The sequence below is a fragment of the Delphinapterus leucas genome, chromosome 2, assembly GCF_059928025.1.
Source record: "Delphinapterus leucas isolate spDelLeu-1000000601 "Yukka" chromosome 2, BTC_Dleu_Yukka2, whole genome shotgun sequence".
Classification (NCBI taxonomy): Eukaryota; Metazoa; Chordata; class Mammalia; order Artiodactyla; family Monodontidae; genus Delphinapterus; species Delphinapterus leucas.
The window spans coordinates 56600447-56618266 of record NC_143130.1 but is presented as its reverse complement, the minus strand read 5'-3'; positions in this window follow the sequence as shown (position 1 = coordinate 56618266).

The window sequence follows — 17820 nt, the reverse complement described above, 5'->3', positions numbered from 1 at the left end:
GGTGTTTGACCAAATAACTTGTCACTACCGCCTAGCCAAGTTATTCCATAAAATGAACCATTATACTGAGTACAGGATAGCCTGGGAGTGAGACCCTTCAGGAGTCCCAGGCTTAGGGAAGTCACCACACATTCGTGTGTTACCTCCAGGAATTTCACCAGGTCCACATTGCAAGAATCAAGGGAAAGCCTCTCAATGCTCTAGTGAGGCAGGAAAAACAATCTTTGGGATATACACCCCAGGTGGGGTGATCTTTCCAAGAAGAGCCTACTCTCCAAGGAAAAGGTCTTACCAGAGGCTTGTGTGACCTGGGAAAGGCCCCTCCAGCCTCCCGATCTCCTGTCAGGGGGTGGAAGACCCCAGGGTGACTCATGTCTCAGCACTACTGCTGGGCCTGTGGGTGTCTCTATGCTTTTTTAAAGATAAACAGCAATACTTAAGATTTCAAGGATCAAATACAATCGAGATAACTCTGATCTTCCTATGAGTTTCAATCACCCAACTGTGTAAATTTAGAACAAGCCTGACACTTGACACTGGAGCAGAACTCTGGCTGTCCCTCTGCTGAGACCTGCAATGCTCACTTTGGCCCCAAGCCACCTCTGAACAACTGGAGGGCCCCCTGGCCACCTCTGCCTTTCATCTCCTCTGCCTCACTCCCCTGCCAGCGAATCCTTTTATTATGTTAAACTGGGACGTCAGTACTGGAATTAGAAAGGAAACTACCAGCTGCCTTTTCCTCCAGGAAGCACTAATTAGCCAGCAGCCAGGGTCTCAGGTGACAATGGGATGCATGCGGGCTAATTACCAGCTAGCTGCCTCTGCACCCGGGTGGCTCAGGCGGCAGCACCTGCACTTCAGGGCTGAGATATTCTTAGGATCTGGAATTTCCTCCTGGCCCTTATCTTGCTTTTGATATCTTCATCTCACATCTCCTTTTGCAATAGCTTTCCCACTGGTCTCTGATTTCTAGCCAAACCATCTTGCACAAAACAGCCAAATTCATCACTTTAAACACAGGCCCAATCATATCATTTCCCATCCCCAGTTTGTCAGCATAATCCCTGTGCTACATGTAAATTACAGTCCAGCCCTGAAGGCTTTATATAAAGGGACCAAGCCCGCCTTTCCAGCCTCCTGTCAGCCACTGCCTTCCTCAGCCCTGCTCTAACTGGCACTTTCACCTCTAATGTGCTCACAATAATCACCATGGGAACTTTAAAGACAGAAACACAAACTGTACCCAGACCAATAAAGAATCTCGAGGTGTGGGGAAAGGGTATTGGTAGCATTCTAAAAGCTGCCCTGGGGACCCCACTGCTCAGCCAGGGTGGAGGACTCTAGGGCAGGCAGAAGTTCAGGAGGGGGCTAGAATCAGTCTTGTGGGTAGGTCTGTGGAAGGTGTGTATCCTTCCAGCCAAAGCCTGCAGCACAGCCCTGTCCTTCCCTCATGACCATGACAAGTTAAGACCTACATCTTCCCTTCAACTCTGACCACACAGATGGGATCTGACATCCTGCTTCCCTCTTTCTAGATTCATCTGGTGAGTGTGAGGGCTCATTACTGTAAAGTGTGTTCTGCCCAGGCCAGGTCCTGGTTTATTACACCCTTTGGACACTGTCTACACTGAAGTCCAACCTGCAGCCTCCACTTTCCTCCACCTGGCCCAGCTCCTACTTCCTCTCTGCTCAGAAGTCTTCTTAGCTGAGTCTGTTGCATGAAAGCGCTTATAACAGGAGCTAAAATGGAAATTTTCTCAGGCACCAAGACACAGTTGAAGTGTGATGGCAAAGTGATGTGTCAGACCACCTGGTGCAAAATTTACAAAAGAAAAAGATCTTCTTACAGGTTTCACACTCTCATTCTTTAGAGACACACACACACACACACAGAGAGAGAGAGAGAGAGAGAGAGAGAGAGAGCAGGAGCAGGGGGAGGGGTGGTGGTGGTGGTGGTGGTGGTGGTGATCTTCCTGATGTGAGCATGGCTGCCACATGCAGGATCCACACCCCTTACCACACACGTGGAGGTGTCTGTGGCTCTCTACTTTATGTCGCAGAGCTAGAGAGAGGCCTTCTAAGAACTCTCTGCAAGTCTTGCAAGTCTTGGTTTGGGAGATGCCACTACTGTGTTTGATGCTCTGGGCGTCCTAGAGGCTGAGGCAGCCTCTGACAGCTCTGGTGGCCTTGGTCCACCCACCTTGGTCCAGTCTGTCAGGAGCAGGATGCCAATGTGTCTTCTGGACCAGAGAGGGGAGCTGGAGCCACTCCAGAGATGGCTGGGAGGGGTGATGGCAGGGATGAAGAAACACGGCACCCCAGGAATGCAATACTGTGACTGCTGTAGAAATTACAGGTAAAGAGGTCCCCAGGCATGGGAATCTCTCAAGAAAAACCCCTGGAAGAAAAGAGTTGGCTTCCACCATTTGTGGGTCCTCTTCCCTGTCTGGCCAACTGGTCCCTTCCTGGTCTCTCCGGCTGCAGTGGCTGCTGGCCCAGGCCGGCATTCTTCCTTCCAAAGCCTTCTACTGGGCCAGAAACACATTTATTCAAAACCACGATCTGTCTAAAATTAAACAGAAGAGAGCAGTCATCCAAACTAAAAGAAGGAGAAGGCAAGGGGGAAAAGAAGCACAATTCCTCTATCTCCTGGCACTGCCCCCCATCCTATGTGCCCTGGTAGAGTCGCTGACCACTGGGGAAGGGAGGGGAGGGGTCCTGCTGTTGAGGCTTCAGCTGCAGGTTGATGCCTTGCACGGGGCTCCTCGTTGATGAACCAGGCAGGGCTGCCACCACCTGAGATGCACGGTAAAGTCAGGGCCTGCCCACCTTCTCAGGATGACTCAGAAAGAGGCTACCTCCGTGGGATATATCTCAAAGGGTTGGTGGATGCCTCCTCCTCTTCCTTCTCTGTCTCTCAAATCCCAAGTATACTTGTCTACCACCTCAATGACAGGCCCTTCAGGAAGTTGCCTCCTCATTGCAAAGCCTTGCTTCATTGCTTTTCACTCCTCAAAGTGCTTTCACTTTTTACCTTTTTTGTTTTGCACTCCTGTACTGCCTGGTACCTACATCAGTGTCTTATTTCCCTTGTTACCCTCCCATCTAGACAGAGACTGGAGCACTGACCGGCAGGAACAGCGTCAGGTAGCATTTATTCTGCACCCACCCCGCACCGGGCACAGTGCTAAGATCCCCACCCACCTTGTTGCTGGATTCCCCAAACCTCTGAGGTCAGCTTGTACTGGAGCCATTTTACAGATGAGAAAGCTGAGGCTTACAGAGGTGTATAACCCCAGGACATAGGACAGCCAAGATTCTGATGAATGTTTTGCTTATTGAATCACCTGGCAAATTGTGGGCCTCAGTGAAGATTTGGTTAGTGAATAATATTGTCTGGCTCTCGATCTACACCATTTAAGTGAACATGCAGAAGCCTCTTATAGTCCCGAATGGTTGCATCCTTTTTAAAAATAAGCAACCAGGAATTTCCTGGTGGTCCAATGGTCACGAGATCCCACATGCCGCAGGGCAACTAAACCGGTGTGCCTCAATTACTGAGCTCGCGTGCCTCAACTAGAGAGCCAGCGTGATGCGAACTATAGAGCCCACACGCCCTGAAACCTGTGAGCCACAACTAAATAGAGAAAACCCACATGCCACAACTAGAGAGAAGCCCGCACATTGCAACAAAGAGCCCGCACGCTGCAACAAAATATCCCGCAGGCCTCAATGAAGATCCTGCGGGCTGCGACTAAGACCTGGCGCAGCCAAAAATAAATAAAAACGAAAACAAAACTAAACTAAAAAGACTATGCAAACATTTCCTACACTGCTTGTTGTGGATATGACTTCAGGTTTTTTTAAAATTAAATTAAATTAAAAATAAGCAACCATTTAAATTTATTTCTGAGCCACATCTATCACTTTATCAGAAATCAACTAAACTGAGGTTATTATGCCCCCTCTTTCAAAAACTTAGTTTTAATTTCTTTACAATGTTGGTTTGTGGTTAACAGTATGGTTTTTCTCTGAAGAATTTTTTAACCATTTCTGACAAGGTGGATGAAACACTGCCTTTTAAATTTAAACATGCAAAAAGGTCCTCTGGAAATCTTGCAGGTTCTGACTCAGTGAGTCAGGGGTGGGGCTTGACATTTGGCATTTCCTACAAGCTCCCAGGTGATGCCAGAGCTGTTGGTCTGAGGAACACTCTTTGAGAAGCAAGAGATTGAACTTGACCTAGAGTTTGACTCACTCTATTTATAGAAATAAAGTATAAATTCTATGATCCTTACTTCCAAGTGAGGAGGGCTGTCTAGCCGTAGGCAAAGACGACTGCTGTGAGTTGAACTGTGTCCCCCAAGAATTCATATGTTGAAGTCTTAACCCCCCGGTACCTCAGGAAGTGGCTTAATTTGGAAAATGGTCATCGCAGATGTGATCAGTTAAGAGCAACTCTTAATTAAGGTCAAACTGGAGTAAGGTGGGCCCCAGGTCACTGTGACTGGTGTCCTTATAAAAAAGAGAAATTGGACACAGAGACAGACATGCATGCAGGGAGCATGAAGATGAAGGCACAGAAGGGGGGATGCTGCTACAAGCCAAGGGATGCCCAAGATGGCCAGCAAACCACCAGCAGCTGGGAGAGGCTGGGAAGAGTCTCCTTCATGACCCCTAGAAGGAACCAACCCTTGACTTCAGACTTCTGGCTTCCAGACTGTAGTCTTCTGAGCCACTGAGTTTATGGTCCTTTGTTATGGCAGCCCTGGGAAACTCATACAAGAATGATGCATTTTCACACTACAGCGTTGCAAAACTCCCCCATGAAAAGGAGAATGGGGGTCTCCCTGCCTCACTTCATTAATTAGAAGCTTAGTGTAAGGAGCTGGGGCATGCGTGACTTTTAAATGGCAGGTAATATGTGGAGCGTTACTCACTATTCCTTAGTTAATACTTGCCTTCTCACTTCCTTTAATTACCTTTACTTGGCTTGGCTCCCTTACAGACCTGTCACCAGAATTTCTTGGCCAGCAGTATCTTCTTTCTCTTCTTTCACCTGCTCCTTTCCTTACCGGCACCCTTCCTCACCTATGGCTCAAAGACTTCTCCCCAAGGAGCCAAAGTCTCCTTGGCTGTGTGTGTGCATTTTCACTTGGTTTACACTGTGTCATGTTCTTCAGAGTCCCTGAGGGCTGTCTCATCTCTGATACATATGTGAGTGAAAAGATACCGTCTGCCATATCAGTAAACAAAGGATGTTGTGGCCATCAAGCCATCATATTATAGCCACCCTGATGGTGAGACCTGAGGAAGCTCACGATGGAAAGAGGATGCCCATCATCAAGCCCTCAGTCACTGCAGTCACCACTGATGGTGCACCCTGAGGAGACTCAGGATGAGAAAGAACAGGATACTGGCCCCAGAGAGCCAAGGTGCATATCAAAGGAATGATTTCAATGAGCCCAGACTCTTGCATATGCCCATATATAGAAAAGTGCTAAATTTCTTAACATGAGATGTCTGGTTTCCTTTAATTAACAGTAATCTTTTGATGTTCCGACTACCTGGTCTTTTTGCAAAAACTCCTATAAATACTGGCTCCTCCCTTACCTCTTTGGAGCAGTCCCTCAGAGCTAAGAGGCTGCATCCCGGGCTTATGTCCTCAGTTTTGTCCGCCAAAAAGAACTTTTAGGTTGTGCACTTCTTTCAGTCAACAGATACAATTCTGAAGATGACCCCCAAGATTTTGTTTCCTGGTTATTCAGATGCTAATCTAGGGGCTTCTGCAAAAGGATTTCCTAGATGTAATTATTATCCCAAGTTGGTTGACCTTAAAGTTGATAAGGATGTTACGTGGTGGGGCAGCAGTCAGGCAGGCAAGCTTTTCTTTTTTTTTTTTCCATTTATTAATTAATTTATTTTTGGCTGTGTTGGGTCTTCGTTTCCGTGCAAGGGCTTTCTCTAGTTGCGGTGAGGGGGGGGCCACTCTTCATCACGGTGCACGGGCCTCTCACTGTCGCAGCCTCTCTTGTTGCAGAGCACAAGCTCCAGACACGCAGGCTCAGTAGTTGTGGCTCACGGGCCTAGTTGCTCTGAGGCATGTGGGATCTTCCCAGACCAGAGCTCGAACCCGTGTCCCCTGCATTGGCAGGCAGATTCTCAACCACTGCGCCACCAGGAAAGCCCCAGGCAAGCTTTTTAAAAGCAGAGTTTTTTCAATCTGGGTGCAGAAGAGGAAATCAGTTTTCAAGCATGAGAAGGATTTGACACACCATTGGTGGCTTGAAGATGTGGAGGGCATTGCACATGTCAAAGAGTGTGGGCAGCCTCTTGCAGCTGAGAGCAGTCCCTGACTGACAGGTCAAAAGGAAATGGGAACCTCAATCCTGCAACCACTAGGAACTAACTTCTGCTACCAACTTGGACGATCTGAGAAGCAGATTCTCCCCAAACTCCAGATAAGAGCCCTGTCCAGATAACACCTTGATTTAGATTTGTGAGACCCAGAGCAGGGAACTCAGATGAGCCCTCTTGAACTTTTGCCCTACAAAATTCTGAGGTAAGGAGTGGTATTGTTTTAAGTTGCTACATTGGTGGTTATTTGTTACAAAGCAATAGATAACTCATACACTCTCCAACCTAACAAGAGTCCTGAAGGTCATTGCTGGTTTCCTCCCCCCTCCCCCAACCTAACTGCACAGGAAGAGTGCTGAGCCCCAGGTAGGACCTTTTGGATGACTGACCAGGGCGTCTTGGTAATCTCATGTTCCACTTGTGCTATGGGAACTAGGTTGCTATGGTTTTTCTGAGTTTGCTGTTGAAAACCTACCATACAGCCAGACTCCCACAATGCTTCGTGCAACAGGATCTCCCATCAGTTGAAAATAAGTGAGACATTGTGAACAACTATAACATAGAAATAGCTCTGCTCCAGTCAAATTAAATGACTTTAATAATTAACATCAAGTCCTGGATATGAAAATAAACCTGAGTGGAAGAAAAATAGTGACAGAAGAAAACGACCTTCCTGTTGCTGAAGCCAAAGCTCATCCACTGATTTTCATTTGGCTATACATTCCCTCCAGTAAAATGAGCGTTAGTGTGTTGACACAGGCGTCTGTGCAAAACAGACTTGCTCAGTCCACCTCCACCCCTGCCTCCCTGCCCTGATTCACAATGAGGCAGGCAAGCCCCCACCTCTGTTAAGAGGCACAGTGTCCAGGGCTTCAGGTGGCAGCTGGGCTGTTCCCCAGGGTGTGCACTGCTACCTGCAGACCTGAGGGTGCTCATCTCCAAGTCCTGTCCACCCACCCCAGCTGGCAGCAGGTGCTGTTCTCCCTGCCTCACCTTCCCTGCACCCCCTCCCCTCTTAGCATCTTCTTTCTCATCCACTGCCCCTGCCCTTTCTAGACTTAACCAAGTCTCTCTGCAGGCATGCTTCTGAGAACATGGGACAGTTACCAGACTTTACATTGCTTTGATTGCTCAGGGGGCTGGGAGAGTGAATGGTTCTGGAGGGACCAGGGGAGCCCAGGGGACTCACACAGCCACCAGCTGCCAGGACTGACTCACCACAGGGATATGTAACAGAAGCCCACCCTCACCCACACTGCCACTATGAGCAAGTCAGGACTTTACCTCTTTGAACACCAGGTTATCCACCTTTAAAATTGGCAGAATACTAGTACCCACTTCACAGGCCTGTTGCCAGTGTTTGAAAAAAAGAACGCAAGTAAGTGGATTCGAATTGTATTGTATGATGGGTATATGGTAGGTTCTAAGCAAGCATCGGTTATTTCAACATATCACATAAAAGTAATGTGACTTCGCTTTGTAAATTAAAAAAAATTTTCCCCTGAACCACTATCCCTTTTTTGTCTGATTTTATTTGGATTATTTTGATAGCGGTGAACTGGGAGGGCCCCTGGGTATAGGGTCAGAAATACTAGAAAGAAGCCTCAGTGCGGCCTTTTGCTATTTGTATAACTTGGGGAAATCCCTTCTCCTCCCACCTGGTTCTCTCCGACCCCTCCCCCCTGGGTAAGGGACTTGACACCATGGTGCCCGGGAGAGCAGCCTTTACCTTGCAGTGGGCTGCTGTAAGCCAGCTTTCAGGTGCTGGCCTCGTTGCCTATACAGAGGAGGTGAGGCACCCGGCTGGGTCACAATGCCTCAGGGAGGAGCTGACATCACGTGCTGCATGGCTCCTGAGTAGAGACCACTGGTCTGTTGTTGCTGTTTTGTTTGTAATTACCTTGGCATGCCGTTGCATGAAGGGAGGTGGCAACTTTCTAAAAGCTGCAAACATTCTAAAAGCACGAGAGGAGGGGTTTCTTTCCAGTTGTTAGTCTATTACCTTCTCAGCCTTTATTGAATTCAGGGATTTTAAAAGCAAGACAGGCTGTCCGACTCCCTTGGATCCTCCTAAGGAGAAAGGCACTCAGCATTTTCTCTCCTCCGTCAGCTCGGAATGGCTTACTGCCAAACTCCAGCCCCAGCAGCGTAAAAGTTGCTCTAACAAGTTAGTGGTATTCTGAGCTGCAAAGTCCAGAAGTCACTTTCCAGTCTTTATGACATTTAACTTCTCTGCAGCATTTGGTCTTTCAATGCTCCCTCTCAGAACTTCTCACCTCACCTCCCTTGAGAGCATCTTCTCTTGTCCTTCTCCCTTCTTTGTTCTCTGTGAGGCAGCAGGGCTAGTCCTGGCTCTCCATATGCAATGGTTCCCTTTTCAGTAATTTTGCTAGCCAGCTGATGTCACACTGGTACTTGAAACCAGCTCAGGTGTGGGTATTTATACCATGGAAATTGTCAAAAACTACAATTTGGGACCTTTTCTTTTCCTTTCCAGTAAAGCTGGTGTTAAACTGTTGGTAGTTAAGGGCTCATCTTGCTCTGCCCACATCTTAAACACTGCGGTTCCTTAATGTTTTTGTCTTCAGGTCATTTTCTTTTCTGTGCTCTCCCATGATTGATTTATTCTGCACTGCACCTTCTGTATACTTCTGCATGTGAATGACTCCCATGCCTACCTTACTTTTCTTTCATCTCCAGTCTTACATAGCAAACAGACTACTGTCCAATTACCCTCTAGTGCGGAATGTCCAAACCCAGTGTACAGATCCATGTGGGCAAGCCTGCCCAGGCCCGGCTTCTCTGCTTGGGAACGATGCCCTGTCTTCAGGAAGCCTGTCTCCTCACATCCTCCACAGCTCTCATCCCACTTCCCAAAGAGCTTCTGAAACTCTCCACTTCTCTCCATCTACACTGTAGATCACCTAGTTCAAGCCACCATCATCTCTCCCCCACACCCACCTCCCGACAAGCCGTTTGTATCCACTCTTGTCTGACGCTCATTATTTCTCCATATGGTAGAAAGATGAAATGTTTGACCCTGCAAACCACGGTCTTCCTGTTTAAACTCTCCTGATGGCGTCTGTGGTCCTTAGAAGGAGAAATCCTTAGCAGATTTATGCAACCCCCTCTAGCCTCGTCTGCATCAGCACCTCCCCTCTCTCCCCAGCAGAGTCCCAGCCTCTGTCTCTCCCTACCTTGGGGACAGACTGCCACCTCTGTCAGAACCCCGTCCTCTGCATCCACGTGGGCACCCCTTTCACTGGTGGGCACTGCTCACTCTTCATTCTCAGCCTAACTGCTGCACCCTTGGGGCACCTTCCCCTCCTCCCTTGGTCACAGAAGTCCTGGCTCCACTGCCAGCAGTGCCCAGATCTTCTCTTTTGTGATACTCGTCACCTCTCCTTGACCATTGCCCGTCTGATTTCCAGAAGGTGGAGACTGTTCTGCACTCACACCGGTGCCAACCCTTGGACCCGGCTCCACATCTTGCCTAGTCATTATAATCACAGCTTCTCTAACCCATTGCTTTTGTTTTTCCAGGAGCACCTCTGTTGGGTCAGGCCCTTCTGGATTTTGCATCAGGCTGATAGCTGCTTTTATACCTTCAATCATTCTGTCATCCAGACCATTTTCTGCATGGTTTCCATAGTGCTAAAGTGCAAGACTGAATACATCATTCCTCTGCTGAAGTTTCCCGTGATGAAAACCATGGTTCCTCGGCACAGCAGAGGGTGGCTGGCAGCCTGGCACTTGCCCTCAAGCACCGTGTTCCATCACAGTGCCCATCACACCCACCCCAACATCTCACCTTCACCACACTTTGGTTTTCAGCTGTCATGTCCTCCAGGACAATGTCACCGGTCCTCAAAGTCAAAGACCCCGTCCTGGTGCCCCCAGTACCTGGGCATACTTCCAAAGGACACTTAACCTCCACCTTGGAAATATTAGTTTGCTGATGGCCTGAAGGCAAGATCCTCGCTTTGTGCATCTTATGTCCATCTATGTCCCCAACCATGGACGCAGTGATAGGTGCAGAGTCAGATGCTCAAGGCGAGTTGTTGGCTGATTGCAGTAAATTAACAAAGGACTTGTGTGCACAGGACTGTCTACTGCTCCTTAAACAAAGCAAAAAGCTCTTATGTTACCCTTTCAACAGTATCCTGCTCTTCAGCTCCATTGTATGATATCAGTGGGACCACATCTACAGAAACTTCACAAAACCAGGTTCCCTGACAGCCATGAAAGGACCCAGCCCTCCTTGTTTCAGTGTCACCTGTGAGAAGTGTACTTTAAATTAGCCTGGTGTATAATTATGGCATTTTCCCTCAGCTCATGTCAATGCTTCATTTTCTTATTGAAATGTGATTACTAAGTAGAAATATAAAAAATCTTCCTAGTTGCTTGCTGCTGCGAGGCCAAGATGCTGTTTTTCTTGCTGTATTGACAGCAATTATTCCATCTGATTTTGCCTTCAGAAAGAGTCTCAGGACACAGAGGCCTGAATTTCCAAGTGTGCCAGTTCACTATGGTTTCCCCAACTCAGGCCACCTCCTCCCTTATATTTACTTTTATATTTTCTCTCATTTCAAAAATATTTTGAAGATTATTGATCCTAGAAGTCTGGGTTTGTCATGACACTATAAAGCATTTTTAAAGTCTATACTTCATTCAGATTTCCTTAGTTTTCACCTTTTCTCCTTTTTCTGTGCCAGGGCCCTATGCAGGGTCCCACATTCCATTTAGTCATCATGTCTCTTTAGGCTCCTCTTGGCTATAAGAGATTCTCAGACCCTCCTTGTTTTTGATGACCTTGACCATTTTGAGGAGTACTGGTCAGGTATTTTGTAGAATGTCCTTCAGTTTGGATTTGTCTCATGCTTTTCTCATGGCTACGCTGAGTTTGTGGGTTTTTGGGAGGAGGATCACAGAGGTAAGTTGCCATGCCCATCACATCACATCAAGGGCACACATGGTCCACATGATTCGTCCCTGCTGAACTGGCTGAGGTCATGTTGGCCAGGTTTCCCCACTTTAGATTTACTCTTCTTCCCCCTTTTCATGCTCTGTACTTTGGAAGGAAGTCACCTAAAAGGAAGTCCATGCTTAAGGGCTGGGGACTTAAGCCAGCCACCTCTTTGTGGGCAGAATAGCTACATAAATTATTTAGAATTCTTTTGCATAGACATTTGTCTACTCCCACTTCTCATATATGTATCAGTATGGAATCATGGATATTTATTTTATGCTCTGGATTATAGTCCAGTATGATATCATTAATTTTGTTGCCCAATTCTTTCAGCTTTGACCAGTGTCCCCTTGACAAACCCATCGTTTCATTTGCTGAGCACTACAAGATTCCCAGCCTCATCTTATGCCCCAGCCCTGGAATCGGCCACCTCTCCTAGAGGCTTGGTTCTCCTTAACCAGAGAATGATAAGAGAAACCAATCTCTGGGCACTGAGTGTACTTGTTGCTACTGGGGTGAAGAATTTGAAGGAATGTTGTTCCATTCATAATATACGCAGGACCATATGATCCTGCAATCTCACTGCCAGACATAAATCTGGAGAAAATTCTAATTCAAAAAGATACATGCACCCCAATGCTCATAGCAGCTTTATTTACAATAGCCAAGACATAGAAGCAACCTAAGTGTCCATCAACAGATGAACAGATAAAGAAGATGTGGTGTATATACCCAGTGGAATATTACCCAGTCATAAAAAAGAATGAAATAATGCCATTTGCAGCAACATGGATGCACCTAGAGATTGTCATACTAAGTGAAATAAGCCAGACAAAGACAGATATCATAAGATATTTCGTGTATGTGGAATCTTTAAAAATGATACAAATGAACTTATTTACAAAACAGAAATAAACTTAGACATAGAAAACAAATTTATGGTTACCAAAGAGGAAAGGTGAGGAGGGATAAATTAGTAGGTTGGGATTAACAGATACACACTACTGTATTTAAAATAGGTAACCAACAAGGACCTATTGTATAGCACAGGGAAATATATTCAATATCTTGTAATAACTTATAATGGAAAAGAATCCAAAAAATAATATATATTATATATATATATCTGAATCACTTTGCTGTACACCTGAAACTAACACATTGTAAATTAACTATACTTCAATTCAAAATGGTTTAAAAACTTAAAAATTAATATTAAAAATGTATATATATATGCAAGAATGTTGTTCCATTCAAAATATGTTAAGAATATTCTCCCGAATACTATTTGTTCTCAATAAAATCAAACTATAAAAGATGTATTTATCATAAGTCTTTTAGATTTTATTAGGTTTTCCAACATTACCACATTTTTTTCTCTTGTTTTGCAAATTAATATTACTATCCTCTTCTTCTAAGCACACACATGAAATTCCAAAGGCATAGCTGAAGTCTAACTTTTGTTTTACCAGTTTCAGTCTTATCTCCTTTTCTTATTTATCACCCAATCTAAAAGAGATTCAGTATATCCCTTCTAACATCAGCTTAGTGATTATTTTATTTTCCTTTATTTGAGCTGATTCTAGTCTGACCCAGGCTTTCTTGTCCAGCAGCTAGAACTTCAGGACGTAAGAGGCATCATGACTTTGCACATGGGTAAGGTAATGCGTTCTGGATTGTGTCCAGTCCAATCAAAACATTTGGCTGACCTTTCTGGTAGGAGCAGCACATTTAAGCAATGTCTTCAGTAAATGGTCTATAGTGAATCTCGGGTCCATTTCCTGGATCATCGCTGAAAGTTCAGAGCTCAGAATCTTATGAAAATAGCTTAAGCTTCTTTTTCTTTTTCTAGATGTGTTATTTTGCTCTTGCTCACATTATATTTCATCTGCCACTTTCCTGCAGGCTTGCTAGACTGAATTACTTCCAAGATTGAATTTAATCATTGGCTATACCTGAAATGATGCTATGTGAGCTGTATCAGAAATAGACCTGCTAAATATGAGAATTTGCTCTTTCTAAATTAGAGAATCACTTTATACTTGTACATTTATCAATGAGTGAGGGTTGAAATGTCATGAGAATGCAAGTGTACCCTGATTCTTAAGCTCATGATGATTGCACAAAATGCTGAAAGTACCAGCATTTTCTCAGAAGGGATTTCTGGCATATTCTGGCATCTTTTATTCAGGATGCATGAGGCCAATGGATAGAAGAAAGTTGCAGAAAAGGAAGATGCCAACTTCACCCATTTATGGTGAGTTTCTGTGCAACATGGGGGAGGATTTACCCAGGTATGTATTATCCTTCTCCTGTAATTTTAAGTCAAGAGATTAATTCAACAAATGCTAATTGAACATCTATTCTATGCCACACATGTACTGGGGTTGGGCAGTCGAGGGGGCAGAACTCCTTCCCCAGTGCTAGTCCCTTGTGTTTTTTCCTGTGCTTCCTCAGGGCTGAGGGCCAGCTTGAGAATCTTCACCTGGTTTAGAGCATCTGCTCTGAATAAATCAAGGGGAGATGAATTTGTCCAGCCTGGCTACATCGCGAGTGAGTGAATCTCAAATTTCTTATCTGTAGCCTTGAATATCACTACAATTCTGTTAGAAGTATTTATTTATTATTATGTTTTACTTTTACCGTCAGTTACCACTTGTCTCACTTTCTCATTGAAATATATCCCACATGAAATCATTAACTGCACATTCAAAAGTGCCATCTATGTTGGATGTAAGCCCACTGAGGTGGTATTTTAAATTCTTCCATTTCATGCCAGACACGACAGCCTTGAAGGAAAGCAAGTGATTACCATGACATTCAAAGATAGAACTCTGAATGCCACAAGCAGAATGTCACTGCTTTCAGTCATAGCTGAAAGCCGTTTGGGTAATGTGCATTTCTTAATCATGATTAAGGGATGTAAAACATAACTACATTTTTAATTGTCAAATTAAACCTTATATATTACAGGCATCAAAAAAAAAACACCCCACACCCTAATTCTCAGTCCTTCTAGAGCAGGTTCTAACAAGATGGATATGGGTCTTGGGTCTGTGCAATGTGTTAACCCTGGGACCACAAGGCTTACTCCTTCCCTGCCCAGTGAGTTGGATGCGTTTGCTTGCAAAGTGAGCTCAGAGTGCTGGAGAAAGTCAAGTCTAATTAAGAGAGCTTCACCAGGTATCAAGTCATGGTCCAGGAACATGCTAGTACCAACTTGGCCACAAGAGGCAGGGCTTTTCAACAAGTTCTGGCTCCCAGCCCAAGGCAGAGTTCTGGGTACTGGAGGGCCCAGCCCTGCGCTGTTGGCACCCATGCAACATTTAGGACACTGGTACTAAAAATTTATTGCTGTTTATCTTTAATTCAAATTTAGCTGGGCGTCCTGTATCTTATCCGGTACCCCTAGTGAGGGGACACCTCCCAGCTAGCAGCAGAAGGAAGATCCAGGGACAGAAGTGGTAAGAGAACATGTGTTCCATCCCCCTATGACAAAGGGCCTCAGAAACTGGCTGCTCCAAGAGGCTGAAACAGTACAAAGGGAGGGGACCTCCTTGGGCTGCAGGAAATGGAGAGAGTAGAGAGCACCTGTGCTCTTCATCTTCTCTGAAAGGGGACGATAAGGAGGCCACAGCAGAGGCAGTCCTCCTGGAACACCTGAATGTCATTCTCTTGATACCAATTCCTTTTTTCCCCAGTTTTATTGAGAAATAATTGACATACGTCACTGCATATGCTTAAGGCATACAGCATGATGATTTGATTTACATATTTTGTGAAATGATTACCACACTATGTTCAGATCTTCTCATATACATACAATAAAAAGGAAAGAAAGAAAAAACGAAAAATACTTTCTCCTTATGATCAGAATTCATGATTTACTCTCTTAACAACTTTCCTCTTAACAATTTAATGCAGCAGTACTAGCTACACTCATCATGTCATACATTACATCCCTAGTGTAGTGTGTATCTGTTAATCCCAACCTACTAATTTATCCCTCCTCACCTTTCCTCTTTGGTAACCATAAATTTGTTTTCTATGTCTTATAACTGGAAGTTTGTTCCTTTTGACCACCTGCATCCAATTTCCCCTCCCCCTAACTTCCACTTCTGGTAACCACAAGTCTGATCTCTTTTTCTATGAGTTTGGTTTTTGTTATTGGTGTTGCTTTGTTTTTGATTTCACATATAAGTAAGATCATACAGTATTTGTGTTTCTCCATCTGACTTATTTCACTTAGCATTATGTCTTCAAGGTCCATCCACATTGTTGAAAATGGTAGGATTTACTAATTTTTTTTTGCCGAATAATATGCCATTGTGTATGTGTGTGTGTGTGTATCAACATTTTTATCTGTTCATTCATCAATGGATACTTAGTTTGTTTCCATGTCTTGGTTATTATAAATTATGCTGCAATGAACATTGGGGTAGGGTATATGTATCTTTTCAAATTAGTGTTTTAGTTTCTTTTGGATATATTCCCAGGACTGGAATTGCTGGACCATATGGTAGTTCTATTTTTAGTTTATTTTAGGAACCACCTAAACCTGTTTTTCACAGTGGCTCACAAATTTACATTCCCACTAATAGTGCATAAGATTCGCTTTTCTGCACATCCTCACCAGCCTTTGCTGTTTCTTGTCTTTTTAATAATTGCCATTCTAACAAGTGTGACATGATACCTCATAGTTGTTTTATTTTTCATTTCCCTAATGACTAGTGATGTTGAGCATCTTTTCATGTATTTGTTGACCTTTCATATTTCTTCTTTGGAGAAATGTCTATTCAGGTCCTTTGCCCATTTTTTAAATTAGATTATTTGTTTTGTTTTGTTTTGTTTTTTTGCTATTGAGTGAGTTGTATGGGTTCTTTATAAATTTTGGATTAACCCTTAACAGATATATGGTTTGCATATTTTTTCCCATTCCATAGGTCGTCTTTTCACTTTGTTGATGGTTTATAGAAGAACAAAGCAGGAGGCATCACACTTTCTGATTTCAAGATATACTTTAAAACTATAGTCATCAGGGGCTTCCCTGGTGGTGCAGTGGTTGAGAGTCCGCCTGCCGATGCAGGGGACACGGGTTCGTGCCCCGGTCTGGGAAGGTCCCACATGCCGCGGAGTGGCTGGGCCCGTGAGCCATGGCTGCTGAGCCTGTGCATCCGGAGCCTGTGCTCCGCAATGGGAGAGGCCACAGCAGTGAGAAGACTGTGTACCGCAAAAAAAAAAAAAACAAAAAAACAAAAAAAAACTATAGTCATCAAAATAGTAAGGTATTGGCATAAAAACAAATAGATCAATGGGACAGAATCAAAAGCCCAGAAATAAATCCAAGTATATACAATCAACTAATATTTGACCGGGGAGACAAGAACACTTAACGTAGCAAAGACAGTCTCTTCAATAAATGGTGCTGGGATAACTGGGTGTTCACATGTAAAAGAATGAAACTGGATTGATTCATAGCTTACACCATTTATGAAAGTAACTCAAAATGGATTAAAAACTTAAATGTAAGACTCAAAACCATAAAACCCCTAGAAGAAAACATAAAGGAATAAAGCTCCTTGACAGGGGTCTTGGTAATTATTTTTTGGATATGACACCTAAAGCACAAGCCATGAAATAAAAAAAAAACAGTGAGACTATATCAAACTAAAAAGCTCCTGCACAGCAAAAGAAACCATGAACAAAGTGATTCCAGTTCTTCTTTTGGTGATTGAGAGGGGGACAGTGAAGGGCCTTGGGCTCCCCCTAGAGGCCAAGGGGAAACATCCTTCTACTGGGCAGAGAAAGGTTCACTACTTCACCTCCAGATGAGAAAGCAAGGTTCATGGAGTCTCCCCCAACTCTATGAAAAAATTTTAAAAGGCCTTCAATTCCCAGAAATCAGGAAACTTAGCAAGTGAAGAGCAGGACTGGCACTGGTTGTCTACAGCTGTATTCATGCTGACTGGCCACTGTTTTGTTCACACAGTGTTTGGGCCACCAGTCTGTTTAAATAGTTGTAATAATCACTGTCGGTTAGGGGACCAGCCATACAAAGGTGATGGGGGCAGGCATGCGACAGTCCTGGAGGCGAAGGCAGGAAGCTGTGATATTTGGTTCTCACATAAGCTAGCACTTAAACCTACTGGGGCCTTGTTATGCTGTTTTGTAACTGCTATTATCATTAGGGTTACATTTGTATACTGTGAGGTTACTGAAGACAAGAATGTTCTGTGATCTCTTGGGTCCAGAATGCAGTAGATACTCAAAAACTGAATCATTGAATGGATAGTAGACTGTGTGTATAGGTAATATATATATTTTTAATTTAATTTAATTTTTTTATACAGCAGGTTCTTATTAGTCATCAATTTTACACACATCAGTGTATACATGTCAATCACAATAGCCCAATTCATCACAACCCCACCCCCACCCCACACCACTTTCTCCCCTTGGTGTCCATATGTTTGTTCTCTACAACTGTGTCTCAA